The sequence below is a fragment of the Triturus cristatus genome, chromosome 5_2, assembly GCF_964204655.1.
Source record: "Triturus cristatus chromosome 5_2, aTriCri1.1, whole genome shotgun sequence".
Taxonomy (NCBI): Eukaryota; Metazoa; Chordata; class Amphibia; order Caudata; family Salamandridae; genus Triturus; species Triturus cristatus.
In genome coordinates this window covers 1,018,935,771-1,018,959,840 of record NC_140588.1, presented here as the reverse complement: position 1 = coordinate 1,018,959,840, position 24,070 = coordinate 1,018,935,771, and positions in this window count along the sequence as shown.

The following is a 24,070-nucleotide window of genomic DNA, read 5'->3' as shown; positions in this document are numbered from 1 at the left end:
TATAATAGCCTCCTTATAAGATTGGAGTGCTATGTTGTATGCAGCCATATGTTCTGAGCTATAGTCTGCCCTCCAGATGCGCTCGACTCTTATACACATAGCTTTTAAGCTCTGGTCCATACCAGGGGGACATCACCCGCGATCTTTTTACTTTAATAATTCTTTCGGGAACCACCTGGTTAACCGCTGTGACAATCCAGTTATTGAATTGGATAGCCGCCTCATTGTTATCCATGACCAACACGGGAGGACAGATGTTTAAAGCCTGCTCAAATTCCGAACCTTGGACTTTATTCCATGATCCTGCTTTTAAACTCGCAGCTTTATTTTTGGTAGGAACATTTGTTTTGATGATATTGATATTAAAATATATCGCCCTGTAGTCAGTTTAGGGGAGAGCGGATGTTTTAGCCACCGTGACATCAGGATTATTTGTAAAAATACCATCAAGTGTATGGCCAGCAGAATGGGTGAGTCCGAGCACTAGTTGGAACAGACCATGGCCTGCTAAATTGTCCAGTAACCTGCTGGTGTCGGAATTGTTATTAAGTTCTAGCTGGTATTTAAAATCACCTAGAATGATAAGCGATTTAGAGTCTAAGCAGGATTCCAGTAAAGTCTGTAGAGCTAAAGTAAAAGATGGTCTTGGACCGGGTGGCTGGTACAAAAGTATGCCATGGAGGGTGAAGTTGTTGTTGACCTTCAACACACAGCCCATTGCCTCTGCTGGTAGCTGTGTAATAGCCTCTACATGCACCTTTAACTGGCTACGGTAGATTATAGCTATTCCTCCACCAATAATCCCAACCCTATCCTGACTGGATACTGAATAACCAGGTGGAAGTGCGATATTCCAATCAGAGGCAGATGATTGGTTTGTCCACGTTTCAGTTAGGAATATTAAATCAGGGGTAGAACCCTGCAGTAAGCCTTATAGCTGGTACTTATGTTTGCTCAGTGAGCGCATGTTGAGCAGTACGCAGTGCAGTGGCTGGTCACACGTCATTCCCACCTTACCTCTCAGGTGGCTGAGATCAGCGATAGAGCTATCTGTGCTAGTAAAAGCTGCCAATGCTCTTGTTGCACCCTCCATTGTGGCCCCCCTACTATTAATGTTCTCAAGGCTAGGGAGGTGGGAGTTTGCTGCCATAGTACAGCAAAACTCACAGCAGGAGCACTTGAATTCCTCATCCTCCCCCCTCATATTGTAGATATCTGGAGAGGAACACTCACCTCCCCTCAACGCCAATAGCGGACTCCTAGTATAGGCCTGAGACTGAAAATGGGCAGGGTCTCTGGCGCTGGACACGCTCCGGGTGCAGACGGGCGCGGACGGGCTTGCCTTTGGCGCGCCTCTGGCACGCTCGCGCCAGCGTGATTTTTAATAGCCCTGATCGAGAATACTAGACCGCTGACCCAGCAGACCAGGGTGGCCCCGCTCTTACAGACAAGGACCGCGGGTCATTGATGCGGTAGGGGTTACGAATGTTAGCTTATGCAAGTCACAGCTCAAAAAGTGCAGATGTGCAAATGTAAATTTTAAAACAATTGGCAGATGTTAGAAATGGGATTTCTGGTTGGCTAGGGCTTGCGCCAAAGCCAGGCAGAAAACACCACTCTAGTCAGGGCTGGGGAGTTACACGCCAAAGATAACCCCTGCTCACCCCCTTGGTAGCTTGGCACGAGCAGTCAGGCTTATCCCGGAGGCAATGTGTAAAGCGTTTGCGCGCGCACCCAGCAACAACACCCAAGGCCCACCACAAAGGAAACTCCACACAAGGTTATATATAAAAATAGCCTTTGTATTATACCAAAACACATTAGATAATATTCACACAATTTACACTGTGCCAACTGGCACGGGCAGAATTTTACAAGGGATTATATGTACAGGGGACAGGGCCACATGGACCACTGTCAGGAATTAGCACTTTTAGAATTTAGCACTTAGAACATAGGATATAAAATTACTGTAGCACGAAATAACACATGTAGCACACAACCAGTAACTACTGGTAACAGGTAAGTACCACCTACGCAACCCTAACCACCTTAGGAAAATATTACGCAGGGAATCATGAACACATCAGCATAACCTGTACTAGGAAAAACCCTTTCCTACGTATAGGCACAGCTAGAAATAAACACAGCACAAAGGCATTGCGCAGGCGCAAAAGTACATATGCAAAAAGCACCAGGTACCCTAGGTGAGGGCACAACACAGCAAAACTGTCCCCCAGGCCAACCTGGCCTTTCAGGGGCTCTACCGTCCTTTGTCCACAAAGTCAGGGCTGGACGGCGCAGGATGCGCAAGCCAATGCGCGCAGGGGCACAACCTAAACGCGGCAGCTGCCCACTAAGTGCTGGGCAGCTGGGGAAAGGAACTTGGCAACGGCGTGCCTCTGGAGCCCTCTCTGGGCTCTAGAATGCAAATATGCCCTGGGGCAATGGTGGAGCCTTGTGGGCTCTAAACAAACAATGTGCCCCGTCGTTGGAGCCTTCTAGGCTCTAGAACAAATATGGCCCCTTTGGAGTCCCTCTGGACTCTAGACAAGTTTATGCCCTCGTTGGAGCGCACGAGCGCTCTAAAACAAATATGCCCCCCACGATGGAGTCCTGCTCAGGGACTCGAGAAATAATGCCCCCAGACGTTGGGGCGACCCGCTGCCATCCGGGGCCGCCCTAAGCAGAACTGCACTCAACAGGTACTGGCACTAAACAGGCTGGGGCGCCAGGAAATGCCCCCAGCCACACGGGGACTTGGTACACCAATGTAGCCTCCCACCCACGATCCGCCCAACTTACCGGGACTCCTCTCATTGGGGCGGACTGCGTGGGGCTGACATGCGGTGGGGGCCAGGCACCGATAATGTGCCTCGTGCCCCCCTCCGCCGTGCTCCCAGGTGGTTGTAGCTTCTCCGGTAGCTTCTCCGGTGGAGCCTCCGAGGCTCCGGGTGATTTAGGCCATACGCGGGGCTCCTACTTTCGACACAGGAGCCCCACCAGTCACTCGCGACTTCCTCCCAGGTACCACAGGGCTCTCCCTCGCTCTCGGGAGCCCCGTGGGGAGGCACTGGCTTCCTTCTCCCTCGCGGCTCTCCTTCTTCGTCACCGGAGAGCGGGGTGGGCTCCCGTCTGCTTCCGGGTTGACGTCCCAGTCAGCGCTGCCTGACTTCCTGGGCTTCCCCGGCCGCGGCGGTGATTCTCGGGCCGTTAGAGGGGTAGGCTCCCTCGTAATCAACACGAATATGCGGGGCGGGCACCCGCCAACTAAATAGTTAAATAAGCGGGGTAGGCACCCGCGTAGTGCACGGCATAATCAGCGGGGTGGGCTCCCGCTCGATCTCGGCCAAAACGGGGGAATCCCTACGTCGGGGTTCCCCCCGTGAATTATCGTAGCGCTGCTGGCCACAATGACGGCACTCTTCGGGGAAAGCGCTTCTCGATGCTGGGGCCACAAATAAAGCGCTCCTAGCGCTATAAGTATAATAAAAGCGCTTCCAGGCGCTTAGGGGAGAAAGAAAGTTCAGCAAAGTTCAGGAAGGTAGGCAGGGGGCAAGGCTGGGCCAGGGGCCAGCTCACTGGGCCCTCCAGGCAGGAAGGCAGTCCCAAGTGGCGGTTCCTCCTGGCCTCCAGCAGCAGCAGTCCCCCTCAGATAGGATCCTGGAAGAGAACAACTTGCAAGGGGACACAGCCCCTTCTTATACACCTTTTCCCTTTGTTCTTGGTTCAGGGTGAGGGGGAAAACCAGTCGCAGCTGGTTGGGGAGCACCCTTGATGTGCTCAGCCCCTCACTCTATTCACTGGCAAGGCTAGGGTCATCAGTCGCACCACAGGGGGCGGAGCCAGCATTGTGTAGGGAAAAGCCCTGCCCTATTCAGGTCCAAGGTGCACTCCTCCCCAGCCATCAGCATGCTAACCTCACACTCACCACTGGGGCAGACCCACCCAGACTCCTGGAGCCAGGCTCACCAGCCAGCTCCAGCCAATCACACGCCAGACACATTTTACACTATTATGCCAACTCCTAGAAGTGGCACTTTCGCACATGACATAATCACGAATTATACATCATTGCGAAGCATTCAATCACACGAGTCCGCACATACCAGACTCGACCCTGCACACCCCACACATCAGGAACTACCAGGGACACATACATTCCCCATGCATTCCTATGGGAGGGCAGGCCTATCTCACCACATGCACTCAGAGTGCGCACGCACTTTACTCTGGGACACAGGGAAAGTGCGCAGAAACCAAAAATCACTACCACCAGGTCACCAGTAAAAGCAAAAAGTTCAGGGGTGAACCTGCCAGAAGGGCCAAGTCCAACAGCAGACTTAAAAACAATACTAAAATACAAATTAACAGTGGAGCGCTCTATGCAGAAACATGTAGAGGCTAAACACCTCCTTTCCCAAGGGTATCTTCATTGTGGTGCAAACCAGAAAAATGTTGTCGTTTTCATAGAGTTATTCCAGAATGGAAAGGAATGTTGGGTGAGAGGATTTTAGAAATTTCTAGGTGGTCCATGAAGAGTATGGCTAAGTTGGGGGCGAAGACAGCCCCCATAGATGTACTCTTAACTTGTTGATAGTATTCGTTATCAAAGGTGAAGAAATTTCTTGTGAGACATAGTTCCAGAAGTTGTAAAATAAAAATGGTGGGAACAGCATGGGGACGTGGTCTCAAGTTGAGTGTGTATTCAATAATCAGTAGGGCCTTACCTTGTGGAATATTGGTGTACAAGGATTCGACATCCATTGTACAAAGAATGTCTGTATCCGTGTTGAAAGGGTGGTGTTCAACTAAGTTAATCATGGCCATGCTGTCTCTCACATAACATTCTGTTTTGGGGACAAAGTCTTTTATAAAGTTGTTAACATACTGTCCTAAAGGCTCTACAATGGAGCCACAACCTGACACTATTGGGCGTCCTGGCGGGTCTGTGAGGTTCTTATGAATTTTGGGGAGTGTATATATAACTGGGGTGCGTGGTGATTTGACATTGAGGAACATAAATTCCTTCTGGTTCAAAAAGCCTTGTGATTTTGCATCAGTGGTAAGTTGGAGGATTAGTTGTTGCAGTTCCTTGGTGGGATTTGTGGGTAGTTTACAGTAATGATCTGTATTGGAGAGTTGACGTAAAATTTCAGCTGTGTATAGTTCTCTCTCTTGCAGGACTATACCTCTGCCTTTATCGGATGATTTAATGATGAGGGAGTCGTTATTTTTCAAGATGTGAATGGCCTTTTTTTCTTCTAGTGACAGATTGTATGGAATTAGGCATCTGGTATTTTTGAGAAGTGAAAGATCTTTAAGTACCATTTATTCGAAAGTAATGGTTTCTCCAGGAAGCATGCTTGCGGTAGGGAAAAAGGTGGATGGGTGCATAGCGGTGTATCGGATGAAGTGATGGGTGAGGGAATGAGCAAGAAAAAGGCATGCAAGCGAATTCGATGGAAGAACCTGAGTAATTCAGTCTGGAGTTCCAGAATGTTGGGGTGGATGGTAGGGATAAAGGATAGTCGTTTACTTAGAAGTAATGGATCTGAGTCAGGTAGGGTATGCCTAGAGAGGTTAAAGATGGGTATTGTCTGTAAGTTGGGTGACACAGCAGTGATGTTGGTTACCATTGGTAAAACTTCTGGCGGGTTTGACATTCACCTGGAGGGTTGTACCATCGTTGCTGTTGTTTAACTTGCCCTCGTTTCGGGGGTTTGTTTGTCCCCTCTCTTACAAAGTGGGGTTGGGAGCTCGACTGGAAGTACTGGGACCTTCACCCTGATCTGAGTTTTGAGAAGAATCAGCCGAGGTGTCGGAGAAGCCAAGCAAATTGTTGCGTCTGTTGAATCTATCCCAGGGCCTTGCGTTCTGAGGGTTCGTGTAAGCGCGATTAGTGTAGAAATCCTTCTGCGAATAAGGATATGTCCTCTCAGGTACGTAGGCTTTAATATCTTTCTTGACTTTGAGAGATTTTTTGTTTTGCTCGAGTTTGTGAAATTCGTCCACAGTTTTTTGTACTTGTTCTAGCAATTTTTTTACAATCAGGAACAGTATTAGTTTCCTTGATTAGTTTTTTAATGTCACTAATTTCTTCTGTGAGTTTTGTGAGGGTTTCAGTGGCAATGTCGATGCCCAGCACCATCCAGTGCCTGGAGCAAGTGGTCCCTATGTTACTGAAGTTAGTAGTGTATTTGGGGTTATCAGTAAAGACTCCCGGTATATTTCTGACCTGTAAACCAACTGGTGTAACATTTGCTTTTAAATACTCAGCATGCGGATCATAAGTTGCAACCTTACAAATTTCTTTTTACATTTTTCCAACTGGTCGGTAAGTGAAACATTTGTGCTGCTGGGCGTTACAACAGAGTCTGAAAACAAGGAAGGGCCCTCAAGGATCTTTTTGATATATTCGTCTGTGTATAGCGGTGCGTGGTCTGTCATAGCACTTTACAATAAGGGAAGTAGGGAAATGAAGGAAGAGAGAGAAGGTACAGAAGGAACCCACTTGAGAAAAAGGGGAATCGAGTTAACAATCCTTGCAATCCAGCGATTGCACACAATATTTTAAAACAAAACAAGGGGACCCAATGTAGTACGCAAGGACCTTGGGTGTTGATAATTACAAAAAATAGTGGCCCTTGACAAAGGCTAAGTGCAAAGAATGGCAATGAATATAGACTTGAATCAGCACTATATTGCTACTGTCCAGCCGGACAGTGAAATTTAATGAATAACAAGTTACGAATCAAGCAAAGCAAAAATAAATTGGGACGCAGTCCTGCATCCTACACACTAAGGTACAGGAGAATTACGTACAAACATTTAGGCAGCTTGTTTGAAATGTCAAGAATTAAACAAGCAAAATGAGAACAACAACCGTTACACATACAAATAGAGTTAAATTGTGTACACGTTGTCAAGCAAGTCGACGACGTTTCGATCCCTTTCAGAGAATGGTGGGATCATCATCGGGACCACAATAATGCATGCCTGAGGAGTATAAGGCCTATGGGACAACAAGAATGGGAAAAACAGACGGAACAAAATTGAAAATACAATACTTAAACGCTGATATCAGACGAGACAGAATTACAAGTATAATCTTTTTTTTAAAAAGGAAAGGAATTGCAACCGAGAAAGAATTACAAATACAGTTTATAAAAAGAAAGGAAAAGAAAGAAGGAAAAATCCCTTAAAATGTACAGTGCATGCGGCAAGGTTTGAGAGGTGCACAATAGTGATTCTAATGCACACGGTAAAATGGGTCCGTGAGTGTGAGGAGCGTGAACCCACTCTATATTAGCTCACAGTGGAAATATGTAACCGTAACAATGCAGGGTGCCTATTAAGGGGCAGATTTACAAGCCCCTTGCGCCTCTTTTATGCCGCCGTTGCGTCACTTTTGTGACGCAGCGGCGGCGCAAAACCAGCGCCATGCTGTGGGGTATTTACAACATAACGCATCTGGGAGATGCGTCACGTTGTAAAGCCCTGCGGCGTTCCTGTGCAGGGGGGGGCCTTCAGTCGCAGGAACACCTCCTAAAAGTGGCTGAGTGAAATCTACAAGATTTCACTCAGTCACTTTTGAGCCCATGCTGGGTCAAAACCCTGCGCCTGCTTGAAGCAGGCGTAAGGATTGACGCAGCATTGTAAAGATAGGGCACCCCAGAGCCTTGCTGGAGCTTCGTCGCGCTTGCGACGCAACTCCAGCAATGCGCTGCCTTTACGGCACAGATGCGTCACGCATCTGTCCGTTTTTGCCCCATGGTGCGCCGCATTGTAAATGCGGTGCATCCATGGTGGCGGAGCCGTGACGCACAATAACTGGCGCATCCCTGCTGATATGTAGGGATGCGCCAGTTGTTGTAAATCTGCCCCCAAGTGTCTGATTTGCGCCGAAATTGGAGCAGGAAGAGTAAGAGCGAAAAGGATGACTTTGCAAAAATAGGTGAATTAACTTGCAAGCTCGGAGGTGGCGTGAGAGCACAGGGGTGTGTGGAGGCCTGAATAGACTTACCACTGGATGGTGGCGAGGAGGCGCTAGGTCTGGTAAGGTGGGAACAGGGCACAATGGCCTAGGAGAAAGGAAGGGAGAGTGAGCAGGGCAGTGGGGCAGGGAGTGGTGATAACGGTAAAGGGAGAAAGTAGTCGGGTACCTCCGGTCGTTGCAAAGGTGGTGTCCAAAGCGTCTTGCGGACGAGGGTAAAGATGCGGGTGTAGAATGTGGCGCCAAGGTCAGGCTCTGGTAGCAGGTAGGTGACCTAGTGGCAACTTGGGATGTCCGTAGGACTTGAGGAAGAATTAATAGCCTGCCAGAAAAACAGGGAGATAAGTAAAAGAAGCCCGACATGGGATGGGTGAGAGCCTGGAAGGTGTTGGTGCTTACCTCTGGAGAGAGAGTAATTGAAGCGGCACTGGTCGGGTAGAGGTACGATAACCTAAGGGAATTAGGAAAAGGAGGCGGGTTAGGGGTATAAGGCAGGAGAACATGAAATGGAAAAGTGCTCTAAAGCCTGCTGTAGGGGTGACTTATACATAGTATACGCAGTGTGCATGGGCATGGCACACAGGGAGTGTTTTCAAAATGGCTTGCACCATTCAACACATCCTGCAGTGGCAGGCTTCATGCAGTTTTTGTGTGGGTCCCTTTCGGTGGCACAAAACATACTTCAGGTCATAGGGACCCTCTTTAGTACTTAGTCTCTGGGTACCAGGGGTACCATTTACTATGGACTTACAGGGGTGCAAAAACCATTGCCAAATGGGTTACAGTAGGACATTTACTTGTTTTAAGGGTAAGAGCACTGGGGGCCTGGTTAGCAGGGGCCCAGTGCACTTACAGTCAAAAAGCATTAGTACTAGGGTCACCTTAAAAATGAATGCATTCACTGACTCTTTACCTAAAATCAAACAATAATAGATTCTTGTTTTCATCTGTATAGGTAAACTAATCATGCCCGAATCCAAATCAAAAAGGTTAAGAAGTTTAGTCTAGGGGCCCAGCTAACTGCTGTGTCAACTCAAGGTATCTGTTTGACCCTATGGTCACAGGTTTGCATCACAGTCCGTCCTCTCAACTTTTACTCATGTCTAAGGCACCCATTTAAGGACAAGGTTTGGATTATAGGTGGATGAACCAACACATTAACAGGGAGAGCCGAGCCAAAACTCAGCTAAGTGTCGGGCTTGGCTCTAAAAGCCTGTGCATGAGCCGAACTTTGAACATTTTTGGCATGTAAATCATGCACCAATCATTTAAACATGAAAGTCTTTAAAATTTAAAAAAACAATGTTTTTAACACGTGGAAACATTTCACTTTAGTCCATGAGATTATATCACCACACTAAGAGGTATTTATTAAAAGTGGTGGTTTTTACTTAAAATGAACTTAAAAATATTCCTGTCCCTAGTCCTGATATCAATACCATTAGTTTAGTGAGAGGCAAATTAGTTGTCATGTTCATCCTGTATGTAGAATAAATTATTAATATATGTGATGCAACATTTTAGTCTATTAAATTAAACATAAGAGGTTTATGTTCCTCACACATCCTGAACACAAGTATTTCAAGGTTGCAAGAAATGGGAGGAATAGTTGAGGGGGGGTGAGAACTCACTGTAAATAATAATAATGATCCTTGTCAGGGCGAACCAGAAAAATCACTAAATAAACCTTTATTTTAGCTTCTGCTAGCTAGGTACAAAGCAGTCAGGCTTAGCTTAGAAGCAATGTGTAAAGTATTTATGCTGTACTCAAAAAGTAATAAAGTGAAAACACAGCGCCTGAAAGCTCCCAAACCAATTTTAAAATAGATCAAATTTGAATAAATCAAATGCAACCAAAATTTCAAATATCCAATAGGTTGAGTTACGGAAATTTAATTTTTAAAAGTTTGAACTAAAAATAGTGCCAAAAACCACAAAGAGCCAACTGTGGTTATCTGGTTGCACTAGACCGGGCAAAGTCAAAAGCTAAGGATGACCACGATGGATTGACGGTGATACAGGGACCAGGCCCGAGCCGGATTAAAGTTTACCTTCGGGCTTGAAACTTTTTATGGAGAAAAAGTGGTCATTGACGAGTTATCAGTGGGGCATGCTGGAGATGAAGCAGGGCAAGATGAAGGCAGGAAAGCTCAGTGAGTGAAGCCCGAAGTCGGTGCCCAGGAAGACTTTCCAGTCAACAGCTTGCTGCTCAGTGTTAGTCCAGATGAATTCCTCTGTGTTAGGACTTTCTAACCAAGCTAAAGCCGGCAAGTGATTCGACATCGGCAGCTATGGCTTTGACAGAGATCTGTAGGTTCTCCAGGCAGAAAGTTAGCAAAATGTTTCTAAGTCCCAGCTTTTGTAGTGTGGACAGGAGTACAATCTAACACCAGACAAGGGTCCAGAACATGGGGGGCACCACTTGGATGTTAGGACTTCCTCCAAGTGAAGTCTGCAGCAGGATTTAGCATAGATCCAGCTGGTACTGGTCAGGTGAGCAGTTGCTTGTTGTGTCCCTGTAGCTCAAACAGGAGGTCAAACAATTGTCACTTTGAGTCACTTCTGGGGTGCGGGATTCCAGGCAAGCAGGTCCAGTCTTCCTTCAGATCAGTGCTTTATTTGTACAATAATGAGTGCTGGTGAATACCAAGGTTGAGTAGTCAGGCATCTACCTCAAACCTCTTCAATTCACTACCAAACTGGCCCTGCCCCTTTAATCTCACTCTGTCAGGTTTCTGCTGTCTTCCTTTGTGACAGGTTTCCATCTTTCTCTTTCTCCATCTTTCACCAACAACCACTAGCTCAAGTTAAGCATTGTTTCAGGTTCCTCAGACTGCAGAGCAGTCCTTCTTCTGATTCTTCACAGGTCAAGGGGAGCTCTAAAGAAGGTACTTGGGATGCCACATTTGTTGCCCAGTGCCAGCCTCTGGGTGGAGGAAACTCCTGACTAATTACTAGCAAATGGGGTAAGATTTCCCTGGGTGACCCTACTCACTTTTGCAGCACTACTTATATTTTTTACTGTAAACTATCCCACAGTGCCCCTCCCAATGTCAAACATAGCAGAACCTTTCTTCCTCTGGTCAGAGCTCCCTGTGCCCACCCAGAGGTGTGGCTATGATAATGGCCAAATCCTTCCCTGTGTTTACTCCAAACCAGTTCTGGGGCACAGTCTCCCCTTCTACTGGGTTTGAAGCCAATTTGACTAAGAAGACAAAAGGGAGACAGGCATAGGGGTGAGCTGCATCTGCCAGTCACAGCATAGGCATCCTTTGAAACGCAGAATCAGACTATCCTGTTCTAGGCAGAAAAACACCTCTCCAAACCCCGGGCATTTGTCCGTTGCCTGGGAGCAATTTGCATCTCACTACAGGGCAGCCATCAGCAGCCAGATGACATTGGAAAGTGGTAGGAAGGCCGTTTTTGGCCTACGCAGGAAAATGACACCTTTCTAAAAAGGTGTCATTTTCCAAATAGTAATATAAAATCTGACTTGACCATTAAGTTGGATTTTAAATTACTATTAAAATGTATCCTTGAACCATTTTTCTAGCTACTCCGAAACTGAAGTTAAGTATTATAAATTGTTATAACCCAATGTTTTCGTATGGCAAAGCGAGCCTTGCCACAGTGAAAAACGACTTTGGAGGTGTTTCATTGCTACGGCATGTAAACCATTAAATAAACATGCCCTACTTTTTAAATTCTATGCACCCTCTCTAATTGGTATTTAGGGCCGATATTTAGGGGTGACCTATCAGCATGAAAATGGAAGGTTTAGGCAGGAAAAAGGTTTATTTTTCCAGGTTTAAATGGCATTTTGAAACCGCCCACTCAGGCGGCATTTCTAGGCCTGGAGACAAGTTTTACAGTGCTAGCGGGTGGCACTTTGAGTGCGGCGGCCAACTGGTATCATTTAACTTACCTGGTTACAAGTAGTATCATATTCTATGGACATCTATGTAAATTAAATGTGCCAATTGGGTATATACCAATTTTAACAGGTTTAAAAGGGAGAGCACAAGCAATTTACCACTAGTTAGCAGGAGTAAAGTGTGCAGAATCCTATGGCCAACAAAAACAGTTAGACTTGACATCCTTGGCGTGGTATTCCCCCAAACTGTTTGCCTTCACCTTGCTGGATTTGTTTTTGTGGGCCTTAGGACTGTGAGCTTTACCACTGCTAACCACTACTGAAGTGCTTGTGCTCACTCCTCCAAACATGGTAAAACTGGCCTACACCTAATTAGCTCATTTAATTTACTTCCATAGTAAATGGTACTACATGCACCCCAGACCTATAGATTAATTGCTACTAATGGGCTTGCTGCACTCATTCTGCCACTCACTAAAAAGCACTTTAAAAACATGTCTAAGTTATGCTACTGCGGCCTGTAGTGCAGTTTAAACTGCCATTTTGACCTGTTAAAATAAACCTTTTGCTAGGCCTAAAAGCTTAATTATTAATACTTGTAAGTCACCTCTAAGGTAGGGCGTAAAAGCTCACAGGGCACGGTGCATTCTATATAAAAAGTAGGACATGTGTACTTAAGTTTTACGCGTCCTGGCAGTGAAAATATAAAGTGCATTTGTAAAGCACACGTTCACCAAGGGTATCTTGGCGCTGAATAAAAGATGTTTATTGTTACCCAACTCAATGGTACTAATTTTATCGTCCTTAGAAGGATAAAAGGCTGAGTTGACCTGCCGGGATTTGAACCTGTGACCATGAGGATGAACACAGACTCCTACAGGCATTAGTCCACTAAGCCACAAAACCCCGAAAGTCATTGTTCACTGTTCTGAAGGCATATCTCTCTGATTGAGTTACCTTATTGCATTTAATAAGGGCTAACTTTAGATTGGGAGCACATAGACATATGCTGTTTATGCTCAAATAAATTGTAATTTACAATCATCTTTAATGGCGAAGTTAGATTTTACGTTACAATTCTGAAAATAGCCCTTTTAGAAAGTTCAAATAACAAATGATCTAGCTGGCAGTTTTGAATGCCGTTATTCACTTCAGTAAACTTAGACCAAACTGCAAGATGGCTTGGTCTACATAAGTTATTATGTTGATTCTTCAAACATTTTCAGGAAGACAACACTTGGCCAAATTATTCAAAAACAGATCAAGATAACACTCCTTGTTTATATTGACATAAAAACAAACTGTCACAAAATCAAAAAAAATTCTAACAAGAATAAATGTGAATGTTCAACCAGTCAAAAATTCACAAAACAACCCTCCCCAGAGTTCATAATCATGCTAACAAAACATTCAGGGGTTGCTGACCAAGGGAACTAGTATTGAAGCCTAAGAATTTACATATTTGAGAGTAATCCCCTTTGAGGCTATTCCTATTTAGAGCACTTGTTTGCCCAATGGTAAAGCGTGCTGACACGTTTCAAATCCCAGTATACTTTTTAGGATTTTCTTCAGCGCTAGGACTGGATAGAATCTATGAAAAACGAAAGAAAAAGGGGATTTTTCTTAATTACACCCTTCCTTATTTTCATGCATCATGAATAATCTATGTTTCAAAAAAACACAGTACCTGCTGTGAGCATCTCCTCACTATGTGAAATGCCAGATTGGCTCGTGTTGCCGACCATCCAATCTGAAACACAAACGATAAACATTCAGGGAACCACTAATATTAATAAAATTGGGTCCTGTGTTTATTTAAGGAAATGCCACAGCCGATTGACTTACTTTCTGAAAGCACTGGGGGGAATCTTTAACGACAGCCTCTGATTTACGATGCAGTCTTTTGGAAAAATGTTCTGTGAATATTAAAGGCAAATGCGAATCAGCGTTTGTGTCCATTTCCTATTTGTAATTAATGTGGAAGCAATCAAAGGACTTACTTTCAAATTTCAAACAAGGACGTGTATTCTGTTATCTGTAACAGAAACCATGAGTTATAATTGTATCAGCACCAAACTTGGTAGTTCAAATCGTTGCACTCGGCAGTTGCACTCACTAACTTTGATCTCCGTTCGTGTATCCGTTTGATGTGTGCAGCACCGGTGTATGGCTCCAACTAATACTAATCAGGTGTTCGCTGCAGTTTGAAACTCTGCTTAATCACATGTTTAATCACATTAGAGGTCACAACACTCCTGAGGCGGAAAGTCGGGAGTACGCTCGCTTGTTTTAAAATTGCGTATTTTAGAAACTATTGTGTTTATCTGTTGGGCACTTCCCCCTGAGCACTCCCCCCACCTACCTGCATCAGAAATCCCCGCGCAGCCGACCTGATCGCTGCTGCCGGTCGGAGTTCTTTTGACGCCATTTCGTCAAACCCACTGGCCACGCCCACGGCCGTGAGGCCACGCCCCTTTCTGGACCCTATATAAGGCACGCTGAGCTACAGAGCCCGCATTAGAGGTCACAACACTCCTGAGGCGGAAAGTCGGGAGTACGCTCGTTTGTTTTAAAATTGCGTATTTTAGAAACTATTGTGTTTATCTGTTGGGCACTTCCCCCTGAGCACTCCCCCCACCTACCTGCATCAGAAATCCCGCGCAGCCGATCTAAGCGCTGCTGCGGGTCGGAGTTCTTTTGCCGCCATTTCGTCAAACCCACTGGCCACGCCCATGGCCATGAGGCCACGCCCCCTCCCCTTCAATCAAAAACAATGTGCCAACCCCGGACGCGCAGCGGATGCGTGCAGCGGGCGCGCCATCAGCGTGCCGAAGGCGCGCCAAAGGCAAGCCCGTCTGCGCCCGTCCGCGCCAGGCCGGGACCTGGGGCCAGCCTCGTCGGCCACCCCAACTCAGACTCGTCTAATGCCCTCAGAGAATTGCAACTCCTCTATCCACCACCTTCCCCTGCCACCCTCAGACGAATCACCACAACCGGCCTCGCATGCCCAGACCCACCCCCCCCTGGCAGGAGCACACCCCCCGCTAAACCAGCTAGGAGCGACACTTCCATCCGGGTGCTGTACTTAAACACCCGCTCCCTGGTAAAACACCAAGTTGACATCTACATCCTCCTGTCCATCGAGAAACCAGATGTACTTCTGCTCACTGAAACCTGGCTGACCACAGACTCTCTCCCTGACATCCTGGCGGCCCTCCCCCCTGACTACTACATTCTCCACGCTGACCGCACCGGACTCCGTCCAGGGGGTGGGGTGGCAGCCATCATATCAAAACATCTTAACTTCATCTCTACATCTTCCCTTACCTTCCCGGAAGTAGACAACCTAGTTATCAGTTTGAAAACTAACGCAGGAGCCGTGACACTCCTTCTCATATATCGGCCCCCACATTCTATGCCATCCTTCGCCACTTCCCTGATCGAACAGCTGTCCGACTTACTGACACGGAACACCAGATTAGCTCTCTTCGGCGATTTTAATTACTGGTTTAATGACGCCAACGCCGTCCCCCACGCCACCGAACTCTTTGAAGCCCTTAATAGCCTCAATCTGACCCAACTAATCTCTTCGCCCACCCACATCAAGGGCCACATCTTGGACCAGATTTGGACCCACAATTTAGCACTCACCCAGCCTTCCGTCTCCCCTTGCGTGTGGTCGGACCACCACCTAGTTGACACCATCCTCAACATCACCGGCAGTATCCCCGCTCCTCTGATGGCCGGCGGCCTTTCACGGAAATGGAACTCCTGTGACTCCCTAGGTTTCCTCTCAACCTTAGCCGATACCCGCCCAGCCATCCACACTCCAGCAAATATCGATGCGCTGGAAAGTGATATTGGCACCTGGCTAAAGTCGGCCAGCGACAAATTTGCCCCCCTAACCAAGTTCTCCCGCACCAGACATCACAACTCTCACAGGTGGTTCTCCAGCGACCTTAAGCAACTTAAACTGAAGGTCCGCCAGCTGGAACGGACGTGGAGACGCAGCTACTCTGAGCCAGACAGACTCCAATTCACCATAGCACGCAGAGAATACAAAAATGCAATCTCCCTAGCAAAATCAGAACACTTCTCAAACAGAATCTTGTCCGCATATAATAAATCTAAGGAGGTCTTTAAAATCATGAATGAACTCACCACAGACGATAGAACCCTCCCTACCCAGACCCCCACTAAAGAGACCTGCGATGCTCTAAATCTCTTCTTTATTGAGAAAATCAACAAAATCAAGGACTCAATCACCCCCCCCCCCCACAGGCATCTCCGCTAGACACCCCTCCCAACAACTCATCGACCTTCACTCACTTTCCCTCCCTCAATCCCATTTCACTAGCTGAACTTGCGACTCGAGTAAAATCAGGCTCGCCGAATGACTGCTGCCCCCCCCAGGTCCTAAGGGACGTCTGCCTTAAACTACCCGACTGCATCTTACCTCTGCTGAACAGCTGCCTCGGCACCGGTATTGTCCCCAGCTCCTTCAAGGAGGCCATTTTGCTGCCTCTCCTGAAGAAACCTGGTGCGGACCCAGCGGAACCATCTAACTACCGTCCCATATCTCTCTTGCCCTACTTCTCCAAACTAATGGAGGCCTACGTCACCCGGCACCTCTCCAACTTCCTCGAGTCTTCAGGCCACCTGGAGCCTAATCAGGCCGGCTTCAGGCCGGCTCACTCCACCGAGGCCGTTATCCTAGCAGTTTTGGACACACTTAGGAGGAACGAAGACAAAGGGATTCCCCAGGCCCTCGTACTTCTGGATCTGTCGGCCGCGTTCGACACGGTGGACCATAACATTCTTCTTCACCGTGTCGAGCGAGCAGGCATCCAGGGACCTGCCCTCAAATGGATCCAGTCCTTCCTGACCGGCAGAACACAAGCTGTCCGCTTGGGCCCCTATACAGCGGCCAAAACCCCCACAACTTGTGGAGTCCCTCAAGGTTCTTCCCTGTCACCACTACTTCTCAACCTCTACCTCCAACCCTTGATTCACTCACTTCAGAGCTGGGACATCACAATATACAATTACGCTGACGACCTGCAGATCATCTTCCCACTCAATTCCCCGGATGCCGTCAACAGCTTCCAGTCCGCTATGTTACACATCCAGCAGTGGATGAACCACAACCAACTAAGACTGAACCCGGGAAAAACAGAGCTCCTCCTCCCCGGCTCCAGCCCTTCCTACTGGGGCCCGCAGTTCTGGCCTAACGAACTAGGCCTCCCCCCGGTTCCTGCGAAATCAGTTAAGACTCTTGGGGTGACTATCGACGCTGAACTCTCCCTCAGATCGCAAGTGGGCGCTGTGATCTCCTCATGCACGTTCCAGCTTCGTAAAATCCATAAAGTCAGTCACCGTTTACCTCCAGCTGCCCTGGTCCAGGTTGTTATCTCCCTGGTACTCTCCCGCCTGGACTTCTCCAAATCCCTGTACTACGGACTCCCACAGTCACTGTTGCGTCGCCTCCAGGTCATACAGAACCAGGCTGCCCGTCTCATCTACAAAACTCCCAAATGGCAGTCGGACAAACCCTTGCTACACAAACTGCACTGGCTGCCCATAGAACAAAGGGCGGCTTTCAAGCTGGGCTGCCTTACGTTCAAATCCCTCCATGGCACCAGCCCAGCTTTCTTGAAAACACTTATCACTCCATACCACCCCACCCGCAATCTCCGCTCAGCTCACCTACACCTGCTTGTTGCCCCTAAAACCAAAACCAACAAATTCGGTGGCCGCCGGTTTGCCCACCTAGCTCCCAAACTCTGGAACCCTCTCCCCCTGCCCATCAAATCCAGCAGTTCCCTCCTTCACTTCAGAAAACTGTTAAAAACCTTCCTTTTTTCCCCCCCCGGGCTAATCTCCACCTCCTCACACTCCACACTCACCTCTGCCTTCTAGCGCCAGGAACCCCATGGTGTCAGTGCGTTTACAAATTTCAGTTAACATAACATAACATAACATGTTCATGACTTCCAGTTTTCCAGTGACGAGCACGCAAACCTAGCATATCGTCCTGATGTATCCTGGGCTTTCAATCAATCAATCAATCAATCAATCAATCAAGGCATTTATAGAGCGCGCTACTCACCCGTGAGGGTCTCAAGGTGCTGAAGGGAGGGGGGGAGCCGCTACTGCTCGAATAGCCAGGTCTTGAGGTGTTTCCTGAAGGTGAGATGGTCCTGGGTCAGTCGTAGGTGTGCGGGGAGAAAGTTTCAAGTTTTGGCTGACAGGTAGGAGAACGATCTTCCTCCGGTGGTGGTTCTGCGGATCCGAGGGACGGTGGCGAGAGCGAGGCTGGTGGAGCCGAGCTGGCGTGTGGGGGTGAAGAACGAGAGGCGGCTGTGGAGGTATTCGTGGCCCATGTCGTGGAGTGCTTTGTGTGCGTGGGTGAGGCGCCTGAATGTGATCCTCTTGCTGATGGGGGGCCAGTACAGGTTTCTCAGGTGGGCGGATATGTGGCTGTGGCGAGGGATGTCGAGGATGAGTCGAGCGGAGGCGTTCTGTATGCGTTGGAGTCGTTTTTGAAGTTTGGCAGTGGTTCCTGCGTAAAGGGCGTTTCCGTAGTCCAGTCGGCTGGTGACGAGGGCCTGGGTGACGGTCTTCCTGGTTTCGGTGGGGATCCACCTGAAGATTTTTCGGAGCATGGGCAGGGTGCTGAAGCAAGAGGACGAGACGGCGTTGACTTGCTTGGTCATCGTGAGTGAGGAGTCCAGGATGACTCCCAGGTTGCGTGCGTGGTCCGATGGTGTTGGCGCGGAGCCCTGCGCTGTGGGCCACCAGGAGTCGTCCCAGGCGGATGGGGATTGTCCGAGGATGAGGACCTCCGTCTTGTCTGAATTCAGCTTCAGGCGGCTGAGTTTCATCCATTCTGCGACGTCCTTCATTCCTTCCTGGAGATTGGTTTTGGCGGTGGCTGGGTCTTTGGTGAGGGAGAGTATTAGCTGGGTGTCGTCAGCTTAGGAGATGATGTTGATGTTGTGTTTGCGTGCGATGGTGGCGAGGGAGCTCATGTAGATATTGAAGAGGGTTGGACTGAGCGAGGAGCCTTGGGGTACGCCGCAGATGATCTCGGTGGCCGCTGAGCGGAAGGGAGGGAGGCGGACTCTCTGGGTTCTGTCGGAGAGGAATGAGGAGATCCAGTCCAGGGCCTCTCCTTGGATCCCAGTGTTGAAGAGGCAGGTTGTTAGGGTGCGATGGCATATGGTATCGAAGGCTGCCGAGAGGTCTAGGAGGATGAGAGCTGTAGTTTCCCCATTGTCAATCAGGGTCCTGATGTCGTCGGTGGCTGCGATGAGGGCGGTCTCAGTGCTGTGGTTGGCTTGGAATCCAGACTGGGATGGGTCGAGCGAGTTGTTTGCCTCGAGGAAAGCGGTCAGCTGTTTGTTGACGGTCTTCTCGATGACTTTAGCAGGGAAGGCAAGAAGAGAGATGGGACTTTGTAGTTCATGCTTTGCCCGTACGTTGAACAAGCTTGTTAATTTGGACAAAATGTTGTACATTTCAAAGAAATGTAAGCTCGGTTCCACAGCCTCCTCTTATATGTTTTGGAGTGGAGCACACATAGTTAAGTTCTGGAGATTTCTGACATTTCATTTAGACCTGTAATTGCACTGTTGTATTTCAAAATCAAGTATGCCTTCTTTTGCAGCAGCAGCGCTTCAACATCTCCTCCTCTGGTGGTTTGTTTTATTGCGCACAATACAGTCCATTTAAAATCTCTCTCACTATGATTGGCTTGTATGAAGTGGCTGACCATCGGGGCATTTAAAACCTTTGTTCCGATTCATGAACGATGTTGAACTATTCGCAACCTCACCTCTTGGTTCATTTTACCAATATAGATTTTGTGGCAAGGGCAGATGAATGCGTAGACAACATTTTTCGTCTTCAGTTTAAAAACGTTTTGTGTAACCATTTGATGTTGTTGTGCTCAAATTCCAATCATTCCAAAGTAGATTCAGAGAAAACACAATTACCACATTTATGATGGCCTTCGATTGGTTTCAAATTCCATTGGGAAAATAGGTCTTTCTTTTTTGATGATGGTGAGATGTCTGCCCTTACCAGCTGCTGGCCTATACATGGCGGTATTAGCTACTTTTAGCAGCAGACATCAGAATGAACCACAAAATCTTTAATTGTGAAGGTCCCGTATCTCCTGTGACCTGTTTCGGTAACACTTTCATGTGTCAGAGCGTTGATTCTCACGATGCATGTATAGCTGCACAGATTAGAGCGTTACACTGAGTCATTGCTGGGTGAGTGACAATGGTTTCTGACAGCGTTTCTGTACCCATCTGACACTGTATTGATACCGCACATTACACTTTGTGCATAGACCTAACGTTGCCTCCACTTACTGCCATGAATTATACCTCCTCAGAGGGTTAGCGCCGCCAGTCATCTCTCATGGTTCCACCTGTTACTGTGGTCAGTCACCTCGCAGCCTTCCAGCGCTTGTGGCCCTCCTGCGCTCCTCAAGACTCCGCTTCCGACGAGAGTCCATCGAAAGGCATGCTCTAACAGGTCTAGTAGGTTGTTGCTACTATGTTGCCTCATCCAGCCTCTCAAGTTCGGGTGTCTGTCTGCTGGTCGCGGGCCCATGACGCCCAATTTACACACACATAGAAGAGGCCTCTGGCCCCTCTCCGTCCGATTGTGCCAAGGGTCTAGGTGCCTGCCATGGCGCGGGGAGCTGTGGCCTCACTCCAGCCTGGAAGGCCTGGGAGCATCAGGGGCACCACTGCACACACTGCTTCAGGCTCGGATCCCCCCTCCTCCCACACTCCTGGCTAAATGGATGAAACACTTCAACCCAGGGCAGTCTAGGCCACAAAGCCCTAAAACATGTTAGACCTCAGTTGCACCATGCCTCAGACAGAAGATCACTGAGGAGGTACTAGACGGTAGGTCACCGGGTCTTACTGTGATTTTAGCATCCCAGAAACTGACTGATTACTCATAGATGAAAGCAGCTTTTTTTTTGGAAAGTTTAATCTGACCACAGATTAGTATTTAAAAAAGCTTTACAGCATTTCTACACAGAGTAACCAGACATTATGATTGGATCTTGAATGAACTGACACTTTTAAAGTGCTGGAGTAAGTGTAACCTGGCACAGGTACACCTCTGATTTCTGTACAGAACATGCTAAGTATTTGTTTTGTAGAGTTACATTAACAAGTAGCTGATGGGAAGCTGCTTGGCGCTTGCAAGTTTGCAAAGACGCCTAGCAGGCTGGTCACCATAAGGGTGCAGAGGAATACACCACAATTAGAGCACATTTTACACTGATTCACTCATAGCTGCCAAGGTTTCAGATTTCTAAGTGTGACGTTTTCATAATGTCACTGTAATAATGGGTGACATTCACGCAGTCTGACTCTGCTCAGTTTTCAGTAGCCTGCTGTTAGCGCACTTTAGTTCAGTGACTTTCTTAGATTTTCTCGTTGCTCAAATGGGAGTAAGTTCTGATATTTATATGTTTCCCTTGTCTTCATTGCTTGATTTTGCTCACGAGAAAGTATCACTCATAATCGTTGAAATGTCACTCATAATCACACTGAAATTATGAAAATGTCACACATAACAATCTGAAACCTTGGCCGGTATGGAACTGGATGCATACTGCAGTCGCATGAACTGAGCAAGCAATTTTCACTTGACTCATGACTTTCGCATGACTTTAGAAACTGGATAGACAATACACTGAGCTGGTTCCTCCATGCCTTACATAAGGGCATACCCCATGCACAAATATCACAGAGGCAGCCGCCAGGGTCGGCCTTTAGCATTTGGGAGCAGGGCCTACGCCCAGGGCGCCAACCTGCAGAGGGGCGCCTGAGTTACCAAGGGTCCAAAGAACACACGGTTTCCGACGGCTGTTGGCATCTATGTCCGCGTTTGGCCTGGTTTTCTTTTCATGGCTCTCCTTCATCTTGCATCCCCTCACCTTCCTCCCACTCTTCCCAAATGTTTGGCAAACAGAGAAAAGGGGCACTTAGAAGGGAGGGACACATTTGGTTTTCACCCAGGACCCTATCTGAGCTAAAGGACAGCTCTGGTAGCCGCTCAGACGAAATTCGCACACTTGTAATTCTAGCAAGAATTGCATCTATTGTGCCCGGAAAATATTACACAATGTTGTCCTACCACGTGTTCCACATCATCATGAGCTTAAAGTTCGGGCTGTCATGGTGCAACTGCCCATGCGTTTCACCTTTTGATCAGACATGAGGGCGCACTCGGTATCTAGAGATTCTGGCATGTAAAAGCCGTCCTATCTTGATCAATTACAATTAAGAATACGAAAATGTGGCTGAAATACGAATCAATAGATGCTTTTCTAGACAATGAACTGTAAACTAATACAGTTATGCACTCCAAAAACAGATCTATAAAGTATGAAATATGTAAAAATGCAAATAAAAAGAGAAAAAAGTGAAATGCAGCCCTGGCGCGGAAGGGCGTTCACGATAAGTGCAACATAGGAGCCGAGGTTTCATGCTGCTTATGTGACATTTTCATAATTTCTGTGTAATTATGAGTGACGTTCAACGACTATGAGTGACACTTTCTCGCTAGCAAAATCAAGCAATCCTGTGCAAAAAATGGACCCCTCAAACATCGCGCTCAAATAAACAAAATAACTAAAGCTAAACCGTGACCCGAGGCAGCAAGCTCCAGAACGTGCTGACATGCGCACCCCCTATCTTCATGACAAGGAGTCACGCGGCTGCCCACTTTAACTTTGTACTTGTACACACCTTATGTAATCTCACGCCTTAAGGGGGTTTCCTTTCCCGCGCGTGCCTTGCAAACAAGATATCACCACTAACAGGTGCTGAGAGATTTTTTGTTTTTTTAGTTAATAGTACTTTGCATGCTGGTGCTACGTATTCTGTAAAGCTTCGTAACTTCATTCCCAAATAGATAATAATCAAAGAAAACGTTAAATGAAAAAAAAAAATACCCTTAGTATTAAAGTCAAAGGGGATATTGGAACCGCCATCACATGGATGTGTAGTACATGTAGGGTAAAAAGGTCACGTATTGAGGGTCCAACCTAAGGAAGAAACATATTCACAGCAGACCTGAAGATGTGGGCAATGGAAGCTACCATCTACAGATTTTATTACTCAACTAAAGGAGCAGTTGCAGGCGAAGGAAACACAAACAGCTGCCTTGGGTGCCACAAGCAAGGGGTGCACATTCGCAGAAAGAGACAGCAGATCCATTGTCATAGAAACAGAGTGGAAAAATGTCACTTTTCGGGGGGGGGGGGGTGGGCTCAAATTGTCCTGCCTGTCACCTACCCAGGGCTTTAAGCGCAATGAAATATCTGGGGTGGGGGGGTCTCTCAAATGGGCGTGGCCAATGTAATTAAGGGTGTGGCTTAACAAAACAGAAGCCAGAGATCCGTGCTCAGCATAGTGTGCCACCCAACTTGTATTTTGCTGTTTCTGTCATTCCATCCAGAGATATGATACAACAAGTAACAATGCACCTACACCAAGCCAGGACTATTGGCTCTGTCAACGGTTATTAGTTGCATAAGATAAATAAGCAGCAACTATGGCTTATTGTATATAATATTGAAAAAGATTCCTCTTAAAGCCTTGGTGACACCACGACGATGTTGCTGCTCCTGAGTTTCAAAAAGAGAAGGGAAATCCAGAGAGAAAATGACTCTCTTTAAAGGATTTCCCTTCCCTCCCAACGCTCACCTGGCATGACGTCATGCCAGTCAGTCAGTCAACAATAGCTTTATTCGGTTAATAATTAAAACCATCAAAGCATGACGTCATGCGTAACTTCTCCACTAGTGAGAAGTGAGCAGGGTGAGCAGCGCACATCGATGTGCCTGCTGTCACTGCAGTCCGGAAAAAAAACGACCGCCTGTGCCAGGGCACAAAACAGAGCCTGATAGAGACCCGATTCGAGGACCCCTTTAAAACAAGCATTGGCATAGCCAATAGGTCTCGCTTTTGGGACCTTATAAGTATTTAGTTATGCAGCACAATATCCTTGGTGCAACAACATCAACTGTTGCATGGGTAAACACTTAATGTGCAGACCTCCTGACCCTGGTTGTGATGATCATCACCTCTCATGGAAGAGTTCCGTAAGGTCACTAGACCATTAGATTCCAACAACCAATAGACAGAAAGCAGCCATTC